Source organism: Rhamphochromis sp. 'chilingali', assembly GCF_963969265.1.
Source record: "Rhamphochromis sp. 'chilingali' genome assembly, chromosome: 21".
Lineage (NCBI taxonomy): Eukaryota > Metazoa > Chordata > Actinopteri > Cichliformes > Cichlidae > Rhamphochromis > Rhamphochromis sp. 'chilingali'.
Window position 1 is genome coordinate 5,299,176 of NC_137949.1, and position 13,244 is coordinate 5,312,419.

At 41.1% G+C, this 13,244-nt stretch overlaps 1 protein-coding gene across 2 annotated transcripts in view; it reads right to left on the bottom strand.

The window, feature by feature from the left end:
• npas3 (neuronal PAS domain protein 3) overlaps positions 1-13,244 on the bottom strand; it is a 370,655-nt gene that overhangs the window by 302,534 nt on the left and 54,877 nt on the right. The gene's annotated exons all lie outside the window — the stretch shown is intronic.

Sequence of the window (13,244 nt, forward strand, 5' to 3'; positions counted from 1 at the left end):
ACAAAAAAAACAACCTAGTTACTTAGTTTCATTTTTAATTTAGTTAGTTAAAGTGTGGGGTTTGTTTTCTCATCTAGTTTTAGTTTTTAGTTTTAGGTAGGTACAACAACAATCTTGGTGGGCAGCTTTAACAAACTGTTTTGGGCATGATAACGTTGAAATGCAAGCTACTCTTTCTTTCTTTTTGACAGTTTTGTTTACTGAACCATATTTTCTACCAAGTAAATATTTTTGTCTCACTTTGATTGTCAGGTATAAAAAAGAAATAGGTGATCAGCAGTGTGCTCTTCTTACTCCTATGCACTGTCAGCTGACCCACAGATTCCCTTTGCCACTTTCACAGAAGTCTGTGTCCTCACACACACACACAGCAAGTTAGCACAGCCACAATATGGATATACAGCATAAACAGTCAGCTAATTCATATGTATGGGTTTCAATGAAGCTCTGTGCATGTGTGTGTGTGTGTGTGTGTGTGTGTGTGTGTGTGTGTGTGTGTGTGTGTGTGTGTGTGTGTGTGTGTGTGTGTGAACTGTCAGTGTCAGGGTTTCAGGGTTTTTCTCTGTATAAATGTGAGCAGAGAGACAGCTGCAGGCCATGAGATGTCAAGGTATGTGTGTATGTGTGTGCATTTCCATCAGCTTTCAGGAGAATTCAACAGCTCACTATATCACTGTCTACCTTCTACACGTCATCTCACTCCTTCGCTCTGCTTGTATTTTCCTTCCTTCCTTTTTATGTCTTATTATCACTTTCCAAATATGTAAAAAAAAAAAAAAAGTCCCTCCCTTGTCATATTACTACCTGTAGTTTCTTGTAAATCTTACTCATAAATATGATCTTTCAGCCATGTTCACAAGAACACAAGAGTGTCACTAATCTGTCACAGCACAGAATGGAATGCTGGATGTAAGAAAGTGTAACTATTAAAGTTACAAAGTAAGTGAAATAACAAAGTGTCAATAATCATGAATGTGTTCTCACTCATACAAATATAATTTGTATATAAAAATGATTGTCACACACTGTCTTGTATGATTTTGGTCTTATCTTTACTCATACATCATACTTTTCAGTAAAGCTCAAACACCAAAGTGATATAAGTGGCAAACAACCATTTATAATAAGAAAAAGGTCACACACATAATATTTTTATTCAAATATATATTAATCTATAATTTCACTTTTGTTATTGTTTTTATATTTGTTGTTTTATTTCCAGCTGCATAAAAGATAACTGTGCTTTATTTTCTTCTTCTCCTTATTTCATTTCCCATGTTGGCTTTGCATTTTCCATTTTTGTTATAAAGATCTACTGAAATGAGGAGACACACAGACAAAAGTATCCCTCTAGAGTAGTCATATTGCTAAATGCATTAGAGATCTTCATTTGGGGATATTTGCTGCCAGATGTCATCATGCTGCATATTCATGCAAACGCTCTGATTTTAACTGTGGTCATAAAAGCTGCAGGAAAACTCTAACTAAAAGTAATGTTGTATTACCCCATTCACACTCGCTGCCTGGCTGCTGACTGAAGAAGAAAAGATTTGGTGGAAAGAGAGGTTGATGCCAGGGGATGAGGGCAACCCAGCTGGGGAACTTGTGTAACTCTAAAGAAGGCTACCACAGCATGGCACAGGCAGAGTGCAACTGTCCCTACATAGAGATCCTTAACGATTCAAAAGCAAATATTGTAATAACAATTCAATGTAAAACTTTACTTTTTAATTCAGTCTCAGCTTACTTAGGCTAGGTTTTAGTCAAAATCTCGCTGCACCTTATTGCACATTTGGTCCTGTGCCTGATCCATTTGGTACCGAACACAAAGAAGTAGTGACTAGCTGGCTAAAAAAAAGCAGTATTCAATTAGCTTTAACAGGTTTAATGATGAGAGTGTGTACTGGGTTTGTCTTCCTTGGATGTCAGTGCCAAGGAGGGCTCAGGAAGCTATGTAAAAGCTACTGACAGCAAAGTTTAGCTCTTTTAACACTACATCGAGATCATAACTGTGAGATTTTCACTGCGTGGTTTTAGAAAAGTTCAATTATGTGATATGAAAGTGTTGATTAAACACTAAAATCATTGTGAAAAAGATGCATTTTCACATTAAGATGCATAATGTTTGCATGTCGGTGCATCAGTAGTTTTGCTCATTATTAAAATTTTGGGTGTGTCTGTGTGTTTCCACTGCTAGCAAGTGTGAGCGTCATACAGAAAATAAAACATTTACCACATGCAGGGCAATTATTCCTGCAAAGAATTCCTTCAGGGGCACGCACACACACAGAGTTCAGTTTGAATTACACACGGAAACACACTGGCAAAAGAACAAAACTGACACCCATATGGAAAGAAACAAATTCCCAGACAAACTGTAGATCGCCCGCATACACAATCACACACAGAGACAATAAATAGGAATGCATACCAACACACACAAACTCTGAGAGCAATCACAACCAGACTGCTACACACACACACACACACATAGCTATGCAGGAAGAGGCCAATGCGGCGGTGCGGCGAGGAAGCGTGGCCGATCGACATTAATATTTATGAGCTGCTTTGCAAAGAGAGAAACATTGATAAGCTGCAGTTTTGAATATTAACGCTGACTTTTTTCTTTTTTTTTTAAATGCATAAAAGCAAAACATGCTGGTCAAATTAAAAAAAAAGGGAGAGAGTGTGCAGAAGAGACACACCACATTGAGAGTGAAAGGAGGAGAGACAGAAAAAAGAAAGTTGGCTGAAGAATGAGGGGTTTTTTAAGGAGTCGTTTATATAATGGTTTGGATGAATTACAAAGTCTTATAAAGGGCTAGTTCAACATTTTGGGAAATTCTGCTACTTGTTTTTTTGTCTGAGAGTGAGATTGGAATGTCACTAAAGGTATGATTAGCCAAGCTTTGTATAAATAGTGGAGCCAAGAGGATACAGGTTGTCTGTCTGACGTTGTGTTAGCTGGCTAAGCAATTCCAGGCCATCCTTTTTTCCAGATGGTTCCTGGGAGATCCTGAAGCAATCCTATGACAGATGAGATATTGTTCCTGTGTGTTCTAGGTGCACCCCAGTTTGAGCATGTGTGGAAAAATCCAAAGGCAACGGCCAGGGAGGCATTCCAACCAAATGCCAGAATCCCTTCAACCGGTTCTTTTTGATGTCAAGAAGCCATGACTCCTGTCCAAGCTGCATCGAGCATCACATCAATTTTGATGGTCTGCATGAAATCAAAGGAAAAATTATGTGAAATTGACATACAGATCAATTCTGGGGGTGAATGATGCAATGATCAAATTTCACTTCCACATGACAGTATGGTACAATGTCATCATTAACGCCGAGGTTGCACCAATGTAGGTCTACCTATCGGCCCACCTTTCCATCACTTGTGAATAAAATCCCAAGATACTGTTAGTGGGAGAACTCTACAACTTTTTAATGAAACACCACGGCCTCAGATTTGGAAATGCACTCATTCTGACCGTTTCACTGCAAACTGCTCCAATGAAGCCAAAGAGACCATGTCAACTGTAAAAAAAAAAAAAAAAAAAGGTATTCTGAGGATCTACTTCACACCATAGTTCATTTGTTGAGAACTGCTTACAGCAGATCAGCAAAGATTATTATAACAGTGTTCTGTTTTCCACGTCTAATACTATGTAAGGGTCTAAACTGGCGTGACGTCAATTTCATCCTCAAAAGTGATCATCCAATCAACCCACAGGGAGCCTCAAGCAAGTGGACGCCTAGTGCCAGTCCCAAGCCAGGATAACTGGGAAGGGTTGTGTTCAACGAGAAGTTGGGACAGGATTTGGGTGGTAAGAATTACCAGATGACTGGGAAAGTACAGCTTCAGTATTGAGGGAAATGGGTAAAAATTGTTTGGTGTATCCTTTGGACAGAGGAAAGAAGAAAAAAAGACTTGGTGGTGAAATGAGGAAGTACAGGAAAGTATTCAAATGAAGAAGTAGATAGGAGTACTTGGAGTCCAAATACAGCAACAATAGAGGTGGCACAGGTGGCACACACAAACTCAATTCAAATATAGTAAAGTGATAAATAGGTTTAAATGTAATCATTACCCTGCTCACAATATTCATTTCCCATGAAAAAAAGAACATAGTATTTGCATCTTACTGAGAATGTCAACTTTTAAATATAAAGTGAGAAAAGAAAGTTTCCCTTGTTTTTTTCTTGTTTTAATTAATGCAAAATGTTAAGCGTTTTTAAAATGAGATTTTAAAAATAGCATGTTTCTGCTAACATTTCAGTATTTGCATTTTACAGGTGCAGAAATGACCTCTACAGCTGTTCTATAACTATCCAGAAGTGCTTACATAGAGTAAAATCACTATATAATTCTCACATAGGAGGCAGTCAGTGAATGGACAAACGTGTTCATAGTTTGCAAACAAAAACACAACCTCTTAGCAAGACAGGTATAAAGATCTGCAACAGTGAAAGTCACTACACCTCTCTCTCTGTCAGCCATTAGAGCATTACACATATTACACTGTTCCCTGTACAACCAAACAAATCAATCTTTCTGTAACACTAACACACACACACAGACACAATGTCCTAAGTGCAGGATCAAGACGTTCTCTCTTGGCTGAGTGCCTGGATGGGACAAAGGAAAGAGGTAGCCACACACACACACACACACACACACACACACACACACACACACACACACACACACACACACACACACACACACACACACACACACACACACACACACACAAATTACTCTGTGACCTTGTCTGAATGCTGAACACTAAATACTGGTAGAAATCATGAGAGAGAAAGAGGAGAGGGAGATGACACTGTGGGAGAGAGATGGACAGAGGTCAAAGAGGGAAGAAATCAGAGGTGAAGAGCAAGGAAGGGACAGAAGGACAACTAAAAAAGGATTGGTAGGAAAATATGTTTACAAGAAATGAAGGGAAGAAGGATGTTTAAAGGCTGAGTCGGCTTGAGAACAGGACAAATAAACAGCAGAAGTAGTTTGGCGGTGGGAGAGGGGAGAGAAAGACTGAAGAAATGGAGAATGTGATTTCAGGGATAAATGATGAAAGTCAACTTAAAACAAAAGTAGAAAATGGAAGCAGGAAACAAACAGAGTACACAGACAAACAAGAGTGAAAAGAGTGAAGACATAGTGGAAGGAAGAATAAAAAATAAATGAAAATGAAATATGGAAAAAGAAAGAAAGAAAGAGAGAAAGAGAAACAGTATAATGGTCAGGGGAAAATAACAAGAGCATGAGGGTTCCCAGAGTGGCCACTTGACTCCAAAATCTAGTCAATCCCCCGAGACTCCTGGGTTAAACTGCCCAGCTCTTTTGGATTAAAGGTTATGCTTATGACATGTTTACTCTATAAAAAATCATTTTAGCCTCTATAGACAGGAGAAAAAAGAACGATAGGAATGTAAGGAAAATGTCAGGACAAAAAGGAATGGTATGAAAAGGAATGTTGGGCAAAAGACATGAGATGTGAAGAGAATTCTTGACATGAGAAATCAAGAAAACTAATAAACAGAGCGAGCAGAGGTACAGGAGGAATCAAGGAGAGGGAAAAGAAGCGAGGAAAAAAACATAATACAAGCTTCTGTGCAGCAAAGTAAAACTATAATCATAAAATGAACGATTTAATGAACTTAGAAAAACAAATAAAGGAAGACAATAAATCCAACTCCACATATATTTACTTATTGAAAACAAGAATATGTTTTTTATACTGTATTTCAGAAATGGAGACTGGTACAGAGTACTTTCTTTTTATTTATATCTCCTTCTTCTATTTCTTTGTCTTTTTCGCCTTCTTCCTTTTATTGGTTGCCACAGAGGATAATTTACCTCCATGCCTCCCTGACGTCCTCCTTCACTTCATCTATGAATCTTCCTCTTTTCCTCCTGTCTGGCAGCTCATCATCATATCTATCTATCTATCTATCTATCTATCTATATATAACTTTGTCACAAAAATACTCATCCTGAGCTGTCCCTCTGATATGCTCATTTCTAATCTTGTCCCTCGTGGTCACTCCCAACAGAAATCTCAGGATCTTCATCTCGGCCTTCTTGTCTTTTTGTCGGTGCCATTGTTGCCAAACCGCAGACCGCAGGTCTCACTGCTGTCTTGTAAACCTTTCCTTTCATTCTTGTTGCTAACCTTCTGTCACAAATTTGAAGTCTTTATTAGATTTTTCAGCTCATATTCACACCTGAGTATTTTTCTGCATAACCTAAAACCATCAGAAGCGAATCATATGCTCACGGCATCTCCCGGCCTCTTTAACCACCATTCTCCTCCTGCACACCCCCACCCCACCCACCCACCCTCCCTCTCTTCGATCAGGCGATTTACAGCGCTCACTTGTTGGGAGACGCCGGCTGTTGTGTGGTGAACAAGTCGCTCCTCTATCAGCGGCCCCCGTTGTCCAGAGCGCTGCGCTGATTTTCATTAGCGATAGCGACTCGCACAAATCAAAAAGTCGAGGCGCTCGGGGTGCCGCGCCACGCTCCTTTAATTTCCTGTTGTTGGGACACTGAAGGATTGTAGGGCAGCTGTGGGAAACAGGAAGCACGATAAAGCCAGCGTGTGGCCGAGGAGAGCATGTGTGGTGTGTGAGCGATTGTGCGCTCAGATGGTTTTGTTGTGTGACTGTTTATGTGTACAATGATGAGGTTGTGTGTGTCTGTGTGTGTGTGTGCGTGAGAGAGAGAGAGAGACAGTGATCAGGTGACATTAGAGGTCACGCTGAGTCTTCCATTTCCAGAAGCTCTTTCCCCCGTGTGCTTCATAAGAAGCCCATGATGGATCTCTGACCCTCCGCTATATGGTGCCTTTACCTCTGCAGTAACCCGGCCAACCAGGTTTCCAAGCTGCTCACCACAGTATGTTCCCATGGCAACTATGCTACGCCTGACAAGTAGATGGTGGTGGTAGACCGAGGGGAGGAGGTCTGGGAATTATCACCAGACATCTCTGAAACAGCAGATTAATGTATTAATAATGGGAAACTGTATCGATCTCCACAGAGAAAATCTCCTTCTTTTAGCCTCGCAGATTTTAATTAAAAGCCAGCAGAGCATTATTGCGCTTGTGCAATATTTCTTTTTACAGTATAGTTCAAAACCTTTAATTATAGAAACATTTTCAAGACCTGCGTTGAAACTTTGGCCTTTAGTAACACACATGTCATATGCAGACACACGTGTAATTGTCGAACGCATGCAAAGAGACTTTCGCATGAGCACGCGCTCAAACAGGAGTCGGTGAACTCAACTGACATGACATGAGTGTTTTTTACCAGACTTGGCAAGCAGTGTGTGTGTGTGTGTGTGTGTGTGTGTGTGTGTGCGCATTTATGCGAGTGCACCACCTCATCATCCCATTATCTAACACACAGCTGCAGTTTTAGACAACATTTCACCCCGTTTCCCTTTCATTCTCTCAGAGCGTCTCCCTCCCTTCTGTTTGCATACTCTCCCTCCCTTCATCTGACTCTCTCCCATTCTCTGTCTCCACCTTCTCTTGGTGTACCTTTCACAACTGGCACAAACACAGTAGTAAATAAAAGAAAGATAAAAAAAAACCACACTTGTCTTTCTGTAATGCTTTTAAATTTAACAGGCAATTTGAGGGGCAGAGCTGCTGACCAAAAGACTGCAGCGACAGGATGTGAGTGGATCTGACTTGTCATTAAGACTAACCCTGAAAAGGCTCAACTGCAGACAGACAGAAGTTCTGTCGTGTATTTATTACATACTTGTGCCATTGTACAAGTATGTAATAAATACACTGGGTGTTTTTATAACCGGTTTATATTTCTCTATTTTTAAAGTTATTCATTTATTCTTAAATCATTTTCCTTATTTCAGACCCTGCACTCTGCCAAACCTCAGCCATGTGTAAACCACAGACCAACTTCCAGAGCTGAAAAATGAAGGCAGAGGTTGTAGTTGCTGTTCCTCTAGGTGACACCAAAAAACAATGACCCACACACCTATCATGTCCAAATGTCCACCTTTAGAGCTTAAAAAAGGATAATTAAAACCTGGTACAAAACTGGTTTTAGCCACTATAGATAGTTTTCCCCTGTTTTAACAATGCTGAATGACATTTTTAAATATTCAAACAATTTCAGTTTGATGCTTTATGTTGGGAAGCAAAGACCCTACAAAAATACAGGGAAAACCCCAGGAATCAGATGATCCCTATGGGCAAGCACCCGGTGACAGTGGGGAGGAAAAACTTCCCTTTAACAGGAAGAAACCTCTGGCAGAACCAGGCTCAGTGAGGGGCAGAGCAATTAATTATAGACTATCTCAGCAGTGCCTCCCAACAAAGTCCATAAGGTCCATATAATGAGGGTTCTGGTGAATCTTATCCTCTTTCCTTGTTCACTTTTCTCTTTTTGGACACTTTTATGCCCTTTCTGTGTATTTTCCCTTCACTGTCCCCATTGCGCTTCTCTCCTCCCCAAGTCCCTCTGTTTTTGTTCTCCCGCCTCTCTCCGTCGTGTAACTCTAACACACTCGTCAAAGTTTGCTGTAATTTATAACAAAACACTTCAAAGTGAGTACAAAAGATGACAGGGAGCTGAATGGGGGGGCCGGGGATGGGGGGGGGGCAAAGGTTTATGTTTGTGTGTGGCACTGGTGAAGGAAACGAGGGGAGGTAAAGGAGGAGGAGGAGGCGAGGAGGAGGAAGTTATGCTGGGAGGCAGAGTAGTAAATTGTTCCATTTTTGCAGGTAATCTAAATGCTAACTAGAGGCAACTTATCACCAGAATGGATTTCCGACCATCTGTTCAAATAACAGGGGATTTGTCCGATGGCAAGCACAAGAATGGGATGATGGCGGGAAGATTAGGCGATGGTGACGGCAACGCCATGTGCCTCGTCTCTACAGTCGCGGCTTCAGAGAAAAAAAACTGAAAGAAGAAAAGAGAGAGGGGGGAAAAAATGTATTTTGTGCAAACAAGAACAGATGACGCCCTTACAATTACACCTGTCAGGAGCTCTGCAAAGCAATCGATCTCTGAGGCAGCCGAGCGATGCTCTCTCTCTCTCTCTTTCTACTTCATAGCGAAATGATTTTCTCTCTTTTTTCCTCCTTCACCCTCCCTCTATTTCTAACGCTCTTTCTCTGTTTTTCCTTTCATTCTTATGCTCTCTCCATCGTGAGCTCTTCTTAAACAATTTGCAGGGAAAAATGCTTTTTTGATAGATGACAAGACGACATTTGACTTTTCACTCACTGTTGCGAGGGAAGGAAACAAGGGAAGAGGAGAGTGAGGAAAGGAGGAAAGGAGACACATAAAGGCCAGAGGAACGAAGGAGCTAGGAGGGACTGAGTAGAGAAAACAGTAGAGTGGTAGGAAGTAAGGACACGGGGATAAAAGAAAAAGTGACACAAGATGGAGCAGCGTGGAGCAGTTAAGGAAGGAGAAGAGAAAGAAGGAGGAACAAACTGGAATAAACAGAAGACAGATGGGGAGAATGCAAATAAAGATATAATAGGTACCAAAAAGACAAAAGCATGAAGACATGAGGAAGAAATAAAGGAAAAAGAAGGAAAATAAATACATAGAAGATAACTTGATAACTTGGGGAGTGAGAAGAGGAAATTGGAAAAGAGAAGAAAGGGGATGGAGTGAAGGTTGATAAAAAAAACTGAGATGAGGAGAGAGGAAAGGAAGGACAGAATAAAGAGATAAAAAATTAGTGAAAGGGACTGGCATCAAACAGTAAAAGGAGGATAAAGTGAAAGAAGGTAGAGGATTCTAGAAAAGAGGATTAAGGTGAGAAAGACAAGGGAGTGAGGGATGAGGTGAGACGGAGAGAGAGTTGACAATAAATGACACAGAGCAGGAGCAAAAGAGGGTGAGAGAGGTCTCCAACAGCAAAAGGAAAGAGAGGAGAAGGGACAAAGATGTTGAGGAAAAGTGAGAGGGAGGAAGAGTAATTAATGGAGAGAGACAATTAATGAAAGGGAGAGAGGGAGAGAGGGATGCAGGGGAAGAATAGCGGGGTGACAGAGCGTGCAGTTTACTGGCCCAGGAAGTGTTCTCAGGCTGCAGGCCAATCGGCTTGGCTCAATCCCCCGTGTCACTAACAGCCCATTGGCCGATGAAAGCCGTCCTTTATTCGCTATTTCAATCGACGCCTCACACCATCAAAGAAGAGCCGTTTATCTTGCCCTTCCATCGCCCACACACACAACTTCCCCCTCTTTCTCTCTCTCAGACCCTTGATCCGTCTCTCCTCCTCTCTTTTTCTGCAGCTACATTCACAATTTGTCTCTCCGTCTCCAAAAATGCCTTTGGACGATAAAAGAGAACAAATAAAAACCTCCAGGTTCAGCAAATGTGGAGACAAACCAAATCTAATTCTGCTTTTTTCCTCCCTACACACAAAACTGCAGCTGCAGACGAGTATTTCCGTCCTCGACCGGTGCTCCGTTCCCAAAGGCCCAGAGAGTTGCAGAGCTTTAACTCTGTTATTCCTCTTAAGCACAAAGGTAAATGCAACCTTAACAGGAGGTTAGTAATGAAATCCTTTTCTTGACATTAAGAGTGGACCGGAAACCCACATTCCACCTTAACTGGAGCTTTGCTGCACCTCAAACACTTATCTCCATGTTACCAAAATACTGCAAGGTCCTACTGCTGCCCAGGTCTGAAATCCATCTTCTAAGAAGAATTTACTTCCCTTTATTTTTTACTCTACCTGAAAGTAAGTAAGTGAAAGCCTGGAAGTCTGCATTTACTTTACCAAAAGACTCAAACACACCTTGGAAAACAGCAGCATTACCTTTGTTACCAGAAGGTCAAATACCACCACCATGACATTTAGCAGGTCGGTAACAGAAACTTTTCTTGAATATTTATGAACAATTTTAACGTCATTCCACTTTAATAAGAAGTTAACAGCAAATGTCTTGGTGGAGGTTTCAAACCAAAGAGAGAAAGCCACGATAGAGCAGCCCATGCCAGATTCCTACAGCTACTTGATGCTGTTAGCTGAAATTTAAAATCTAAAAAAGCTTGACTCCTGTCTCCCAGTATTAGTAAGTATTAATAAAGGATTTGGTTAGGAACCAACATTTCATTTTGGCATATAAACTTCTTCAGGACAGATTTATTGACATAAAACTGGGTTTTGGCTTAAAAAAAGTGCTGTCAGTATTCACAAAGAGAGCATAGTGACAGGATTGTGTATAAGATGTGGGAACTCAGAGATCTTTTTGTGACTAACCCTGCTACATGTGTATTTCTGTTAGTTCCTTTATGAACGTGCAAAACAGAGTGTTTTAATCAAGCACAGCAACTGATATAACAAACATTTACGACAGGCAGTGTACCCCTAACTGAGCCGATATTTAACGCCAAAAAAGCAAGTCATATTTTTTTTTTACTTGAAATTAACTGACTGTGTTTACAACAGGACAACTTTTGTAAATGACCCGTAAAACTAACCAGACCTATGAGTGCTATTTGGGGATTGCGCTCACATGCTATTTTGCGCCGTTCAGTAAATCTGGCCTTCTGCCTCTTCTTTGTCTAACTGTCTTTACAGCATGTTAACCAAAAGGCTGATATCCTGATGATCTTTTTTCCAAATCCACATCGAATTCACACAGGCAAACTGGGAATACACTTATTAAAATGTGAATTAAACCAGTAGCAGAAAAAGTTCCCAGTTAAACTATATTAGAAGTAATATCCATCCATCCATCTTCTTCCGCTAATCCGGGGCTGGGTTGCAGGGGCAGCAGCCTAAGCAGAGGAGCCCAGATCTCCCTCTCCCCAGCCACCTCCTCCAGATTGTCCGGGGGAACACCAAGGAGTTCCCAGACCAGCCGAAAGATATAATCTCTCCAGCGTGTCCTGGGTCTGCCCCGGAACACCTCACCCAGGAGGCGCCCAGGAAGCATCCTTGCCAGATGCCCAAGCCACCTCAACTGGCTCCTTTCGACATGGAGGAGCAAAGGCTCCACTCTGAGCCCCGCCTGGATGGAACAACATGAATAACAAATTTTCAGCAAATTCTTCTTTAAAAATTTAAAACTAACTAAAGAGATGTTTCATTACACAACCACTGTACCATATGGACCATATGTACCATTCCTCATTCAATTCACCCAAGTTAGAAAGTACTTTTCTAAATAACTACCCTGTCTCGTCCTACCTGCCAACATCACAGTGGCAATTTGTTAGCAAAATCTTTTTTTCAAGCTAAATACAAAGAAACTTGACGATCCTTAAGTACTTTATAATATTTCAACTAATTTAGCCTATTATTAGTACTGCATTTCCTTAAAGTGGCCTGGAGTGGTGCAGTGAACTATTTTTTGTGTATTTTGTGTTATTTTTTCCCCTCTCATTCTTCTTTCTAATGCATGTCATTACTCACTGCAGACGGGAAGACATACGGTCTCCATATTCACCTGTTTACCCACAACACTGAGCCGTTTTACGACTTCCAGCTTAAACCCATGAATCATCAAACTCCGAGCTCAACTCCCATTCTTCCTGTCATTTACCGTCCCAGAATTTTTCTGAAGGTTTAAATCGCAGTGAAGGCCATGAGACTCAAAACTTTAAAATATATAGAAAAATCAACAAGCACTCAAACTAAAGTTGGATTAGTTTTGATCTGTAGATGACCTCTCACCTCTCCCATTTTGCTTCAGTTTTATATGCTCATAAAACATTAATTCCACACTGAATTCGGGCATTATGGATGGCAATGTACTAAGGATGTGGAAGGAAAGCGAACAAGAAAACCAGAAGTGAAGCAGCTTTGTGTGTGTGTGTATGTGTGTGTGTGTGTGTGTGTGTGTGTGTGTGTGTGTGTGTGTGTGTGTGTGTGTGTGTGTGTGTGTGTGTGGCAGTTTCTTAATCTAATGCCATGCAGAGGAAATAGAGCAGAGCTGGACATCCTTGACACACACTGACTCAATACCAAGACCTAACACTTTATCATCTGCAGTACCTGGACATGCCGTCTGTGACTCTGAGAGGATGTGTGCGCATATATGTGTGTGTGGCCCTGGGCGCTGTGAGGATGGGCAGTAGTTATTAACCTGCTGCCCAATTTCTGTCACGGCTGCTTTGTGGCTGCAAGCAGAGATGTTGAGTGTGTGTGTCTGTGTGTGTGTGTCTACTATGGAGGGACTCTTCCTTAGTGAAGTTATTACCAGAGTCCGACTCTTAGAAATGAC